At 26.6% G+C, this 7,180-nt stretch overlaps 1 protein-coding gene across 2 annotated transcripts in view; it reads left to right on the top strand.

Moving 5' to 3' along the window:
• Window positions 1-7,180, top strand: part of LOC106687902 (uncharacterized) — a 641,896-nt gene that overhangs the window by 24,043 nt on the left and 610,673 nt on the right. The window lies entirely within an intron of this gene.

Raw genomic sequence — 7,180 nt, 5'->3', positions numbered from 1 at the left:
TTTTAAATTGTTTTTTTTTTTATATTCGGTGAGTACTATTTCAATTAATAATTTAAAAAAAAATTAATAAAACAATAAACAAGAGAAATCTTGGCAACCTAGCAAGTTGAGGAAGTAATAAATAGTAAATTTCTCCAGCTTTTATCGGGATTTGAAAGAAACTCATGATTCCAGATACTTTACAATATTGAATCTACCAAGAGATATTTGTCGGTCTCTCAATGAAGAAAGAGGAATGGTTCTTTTGAGGCGGGGATCGAACCTGTGAAGTAGAAATATCTGATACCATGGGCAGTGAAAGCCCTAGTTACTGCAGCCGGGCGATCTGTCCCCTCGTCCCGAAGAGCGGAAATTAAAAACGGCCCGGGGCCTTTGGACCCATCCTGGCCCCATGGATCTAATCGCAAGCTTCGTTATATAACTGTATTTATCCAACTATATTTTATATTATGTTCATTATATTACACATTAATTATTTAAATAAACGCACTCAATAATTTACGAATATTACCATAAAATAAAAATATAATAATGAAAAAAAAAACAAAAAAAAAATTTATTTGTGCCAACGTTTCGACCGTATTTTCAGGTCTTCATCACAGCTATAAAAACAAAAAGAGATGACAACCATCATTCAGAGAAAAAAAATAATAGACTAACAAATATGGAAATATACATAACAATGAAATTAAAATACAAACTGGTTGATTAATAACTATGGAAAAAGACAGTAGTAGATTGATAACATCATTATGTATATAATTATAAATGTAAGTAATAAATAAATGATACAGTTGGTAAGAATGTTATATTGGTGAATATAAAAAACATTAAAAACTTTTTAGTTATATTGATGAGTACAAAAAATAGTTAAATTAATAATGGAGCGTATGTAAAAGCAATATTGTAAAAAGAAAGAACAAGAGAGAAGAAGAAATATATGGAGAATAGAGAACGAAGAAAGTAAGAAATATAATTCTAAAGATAATTCTGGCTATACTGTTTTAAATTGCAGGAAATGCCGCTAGAGTGCAGGTTGGCAAAATCCGTTAGATAAACAAAAATTTAATGATCAAAAGATCGTAGAGATAAAATAGTTAATAAGAGAGTAAAAAATTTAAAAATGGTTAAAATGTAAAATTATGAGAGCCCAAAAGGTAATAAAATGTATCAATATATAATGGATATGTAAAACGGATATTTTAAAGAAGAGTATGTAAAAACCAATATTATAAAATAGAAGAAGAATATAGAGAACAGGAAATTTAGAAAATAAGAGAGAAATATCTTACACTTATAGGCAGAGATTCCTGCAAAACTGTTTTTAAATAGCAGGAAAAGTCGTTAGAGTGCAGGTCGACAAAATACGTTAGATAAACAAATGTGGATAACTCTTTTTGTTTTTTGTTTTTATAGCCCTGATGAAGACCTGAAAATGAGATCGAAACGTCAGTACAAATAAATATTTTTTTTTATTATTTGTGTTCTTAACGCACCCCCCCCCCCCCCCGTCCATCTTCTCCTCTTAAAAATATATTAAATGGAAGATGGTTCGGGTGCGGTCAAATAAAAATAGTTTATCACTTATTTTAATTGAGCCAACGTTTTGCCCCACGTGCAGGGCTTCATCAGGGCTAAAAAAGATACAAACACTTAAATGATGTAAACATTAATGAACAAAGTAGATTAAAAATAAAAGAAGATTTAAAATGAAACGTAAAAATTGAATAAGAATAATAAAAGGTTATAGACATTAAAAAAATAAAACCCGAAATAATAACAAATAAAAAGAAGAAATATTAAGGAAAGTACAAATTAAGAGATGAAAAGGGGGATAAGAATAAAGGAAGAAAATGAACTAGACAGAAAACCTACCTGTTAGACAAAAGTCAGAGCCAGTGTGAACCGTTTATATTGGAACGAATTGACAGTACGTTACATATGAAGATGATTTTAAAGTAAACACTATTGAAAATTAAAGAAATTAGAAAATTAGGTAAACAATAAATGATAATATACATGCATGGATAGAAAACACAGAAGAAATTAAGTTAAAAGAATAGGTACAATAAATATAAATGATAAAGAAAGACAATATACAAAATAAATAGGAGTACAGAGGTATGTAAATTATAATAGAAAAATTATTAATAAAGTAATTAAATTCATTTTCCTCTTATTATTTAATTTTAGCCACGCAACGTGGTGCGAAACGTTGCCTCAATTAAAACAATTTATCACTTTTTGAGTTTTTATTTGACCGCACCATCTTCCATTTATTATGTTTATTTTATTTTTATTCTAGTTTATTTTCTTTATCATTCTGTTTCTATATATTTAGTGAGAGATTTTATTTATTTTTATGTTTTTTTTTTTCATTTATTTATTAATTGGTACTCTTATTTTATTTTATTAAATTAATTAGTTCCCTAACCATCTATATTTGTATTTTCTTAAATTCAGTTGTCTCCTAATTTGTATGCGTATTCAAATATTCTTGCCGCATCTTAAAATGAATAAAATAAACATGGTTCAATGAATTAAAATAAGCACGTCTGGGTGGCAATCAAAAAAGGTACAACATTTTTTTAAAAACAGCTATTTAAAGGCAACCAACATTTCGGTCCTTTTTGTAGGGCTTCGTCAGGGCTAAACGGAAAGATGATATAAACATTGTAAGAAGCGGCAAGAATATTTAAATGCGCATACAAAGTAGGAGACAACTGAATTCAAGAAAATACAAATATAAATGAATAGGAACTAATTAATAATAGATGTAGCCATGTGTGATAGGATTGTAAATTTAGATTTAGTGTAACAAATAGTTTTTCTTTTTTATATTAAAATTTTATTTATTGATAGATATTACAATCTGCCACAACTTTGTTGGGCAATAGGTAATAGAGATAACTGATCACGTTCGTACTAAAATAAAATAAAATAAGAATACAATTAATAAATAAATGAAAAAAAAAACAACATAAAAATAAATAAATTCTCTCACTAAATATATAGAAACAGAATGATAAAGAAAATAAACATAATGAAACTATGTAAATGACAAAATAAATAATTAAAATAAAATAATAATAATAATGAAGAAATAAAATGATCACCAGTCACATTTACCTTTTTATATATGATATTTACACTGTCGATCCCTGAGCCTATTCTATCCCCATATGTGAGGGGTAGAGCACTGCTCATTGAGGTCAGCCACAGGTAATGAGCCAGTGGAGGCTGAGCAAGTGCGCTAAAGTCGCAAACACTCAACTAGATCGGAGCATCTGACCATTACCACAACTCCAAATGCTCATTTTTTAGTTTACAGTAAGTCTCTTAGCCACTTCCGTTTCAACCTTCGAGGTGGATTGTTGGGATGGGTGGAACTAGATAAAGATTGAAAAAATGGATTAGGATGATTAGAAAGGTTTATATGGAATTCGGTTGCTATGAGGTCAAGGGCAGCAGGGATATGAAGGACATGGTGTAATGTTCTGTTGGAAACGTAATAGGGTGCATTGACTAAGGATTTTAGAGTAACAAGTTGTAGAACAATACATTGGTTAACATTAAATACTTTTTTTATTACTATTTTGTACCTTTATTGACCAAATCATTTTTTTTTTTTTTTTGACTGCCGTCAAAATAGCCCTGAAGAAGCCCTTACACACGGTCAATCAATAATCTTCCAAAAATCTTTATCGATTGTTTTAGCACTGAGTTAGCTGAAAATTTTTAATTTAAGATTATTATATTACTAATATGTAACCAAAACTTACCAAAGTTTTTATTTATTGATATTAACGACTGTATTTACACAAAAATACATGTAGTAAATTTGATGTATGATAATAATGATATTATACGGGTATGTGGAGAAACTACCCCTTAGAAGCACTCTAATAATACGAAAGTTACTACAGCACTATATAATTAATGAAATGTTTACTTTATTTTACCCCTAACTGTCTTCGAAATGATCCAATCCCTTTCGAGTAACTATAGAAATATTTAATATTCAAGGCATAATACTTAATAATATTATATATATATATATTTTTTTTTTTTTTGTTGCCCATTACCTCAAAAATCAACATCAAATTTCAAATATGAGAATTATGTTTGAAAATATATTTTTGTATATGCAAAATCAATTTTTGCATGGCTAAAAGTGAGTCCCATCTCCAAAAATGTCTAAAATATCAATTTCAAAAAAAAAAAAAAATTAAAATATTAGAATGTTATTAAATAAATAAATATAATGTTATTGCTAACGAATTAATTTATGTAGATTGTACGATGGATGAGAAAAATAATTTCAGCGTTATATAAATAAAAGTTAAATATCTAATATTTGATAAATTATTGTAAAAAAAAAAAAATCATGAATGTATCCTAAACAGGGTACAAAAGTGTTAATTAAGCAATATATTAATTAACAAAAAAATTATTTTTGTAGGTATAGCTAAAGTTGAGCCCCATTACCAAGAATTTCTCAAAATATCTGTTACCAAAAACAAATTAAAATATTAGAAAGTTATTCTAATAATTTAATTAACAGTAGAAACATGGTCAGGGTGGTAGTTCAAAAAAATAGGAAAAAAAAACTATATTTATAGTATAGACGCCAACATTTCGTCCTACTTTACAGGACTAAATAAAAAACAGATAGAAACATTATAGTTTGATAAGACTGTGAAATATGCGTTTAAAGTTATAATAATAATTATATCATTATATTTTATATTACTTTCTATGTATATTGTTATAGTTTTATCATACTTTACAGTGTTTGTATTTTGTTTTTATTTAGCCCTGGTGAAGCCATATAAAGTGGGAAAAAACGATTGTGATTGATTAATTTTTTTCTTGTGATTTTGTGCACTTTTTCAGACCGCCACCCAGATCGTCCTAAAAAGAAAATATAAAATTTATTTATGTTTTGATAGGTCTGTAGATAAGGAAAATGTAATCAATAATTCAGGATTAATGATAAGGAATAACTTTATGGAAAAAAAAATTAATTACATGAAGAAAACAAATGTTACAATCATGACATTTATTATGGCTGTTATATCCATTATTAGAAAGATTATGATATAATATTTTTTTACTTAATTGAATTATATGGTAAACTTAAGAGCACACTTAAATACTATATTTAACTTAACTTCGTAAACCCAGATTTGTACATAATTTATTGTGTATTCATAATATTAGATTAAATATTTTTCATGTATATCTTATTATTATCTCTTGTATATAATTTAATGCGTTTGTGCATACATATACTTTTATTATTGTTATTGTTAGCATCTATATTTAAATAATGCCTATGGATAATAATGTATATACATCTAAAACTCTTCGTAGAAATACAATTTTGAAAAGACCTTAGGAGAGAGGGACAAATAGAGCTCATTCATCTTTGGCTCAAGTGGAAATATTTCAGCTGACGTAATATTATCAACGGTCATCTCCACGCAGTTTTGCCTTGGTTCGTTTTATTTATTCAATGAAAGCTATTTATTTTTTTTTTTTTAGATTTTCAGTTAATGTTACTTTTGAATTAAATTGTTTTATTTATAATTTATAACGTTCTTCGATTGTTTTCAATTATTTTAATAATTGAAAATTGAGTAAATTAAAATATATTTATTTAAATACATAAGTAAGTATTACGATTACATTAAGTATTTTTCGGAACTAAATGATTAAAAATAAACAAAATTATAAATAATTTAATTGTTTTATTATTAAATTAAAATAATACTGAAGATAATTCAACCCATTTTATCTACAGTAGAAAAGTATTATGAAAAAATGAAATTATAACAATAAATACATTTTTCTGCTACTTACACTGTTGGTGAATTGGTTGATTGACTGAATTGGTTTATTATTGACACTCCGATAAAAATCGTTCGTTTTAATCAAAATCAATTATTTTATTATAATATTATATAATTATATTGTATTACATCATTGACAAATATTAAACCAATAAATAAAAATAAAAACCTGGACTAAAAATAATACGTCTTAATGTGTGAAAAGCTTTCAAAAAACTATAATAAAATGCATAAACCTTTACCTATTCATGAAACCAGTTATGGAACCATTGCATTAAATAAGGAACGAACCAACATTTTTGTAAAATTGTAATTTATAAACTATATCGGAAATTTTTTACTAGAATTTTAATTTCCCCAAAACTGAAGGATTATCGTTTATATATATTGTTTTTTTTTTCAATTCAAATTCTTGAAGAATATAATTTAATAACCTTTTATCTAAGATAACCGAATAACTGTCATATAAATCTTTAAACCATGCGATAAAACCAAAATGCAAGAATGTAAGAGATCAAAAATTACAAATATATAAATTAAAAATGATTCCATAAATTATAATCATAAATTCTTTAATTCAAATAGAGTTATTTGATATTCAGAAAATATGGTAGTTTTAATTAATATAATAAGGGTTCTAACAGTATCGAGGAGTACACTTTCGAAAAATGGCAAAATGTACTAAGGGTTATGGAATATATTTAAGTGTTTTTGTCCCTGAAAAAAAAAAAATTAATAGGAAGAAGATAGTTGAACGTATGAAGCAGATAGTAGGAAGATAGTCCGGGTGGTGGTCAATTAAGGTATAAAATAGTAGAAGAAAACTATTTATTGTTAACCAACGTTTCGCCCCACTTTACAGAGCTTCCTCAGAGCTATAAATCATAACAAGATTCAAACATTTTAAGAGTTGACCGAACAATAAAACAAATATACTGAGATTAGCTACTAGTTTCTGGTCTACATATATACTTTTTGTACATATTTTCTCTGATTATTTATTTTAACGTTCTATTAATTCTTACGATGTTTGTATCTTGTTTTCTTTTAGCTCTGACAAAGCTTTGCAAAATGAGGCGAAACGTTAGTAAACTATAAATAGTTTTCTTCTACTATGTTGATACCTGTATTGACCGTCACTATCACTATATCTTAGTAATATCTTCTTATTACTTAACTTTGTCTGTATGACAGATTTAATTTAATATATAATTGTTGTTGTTGTTGTTAATTGTTGCTTAAAGGCGTAAAACCCTCTGGTCATCAACGCCTATGGGATGATAAAAGTAAAAAAAATAAAATAAAATAAATAAAAAATAGAAAAA

This window comes from Halyomorpha halys, unplaced genomic scaffold (genome assembly GCF_000696795.3).
Source record: "Halyomorpha halys isolate HHAL.00 unplaced genomic scaffold, Hhal_1.1 Scaffold40.1, whole genome shotgun sequence".
Taxonomy (NCBI): Eukaryota; Metazoa; Arthropoda; class Insecta; order Hemiptera; family Pentatomidae; genus Halyomorpha; species Halyomorpha halys.
Note: the sequence above shows the minus strand (reverse complement) of the source record. Positions and strands in the feature narration are given on the sequence as shown.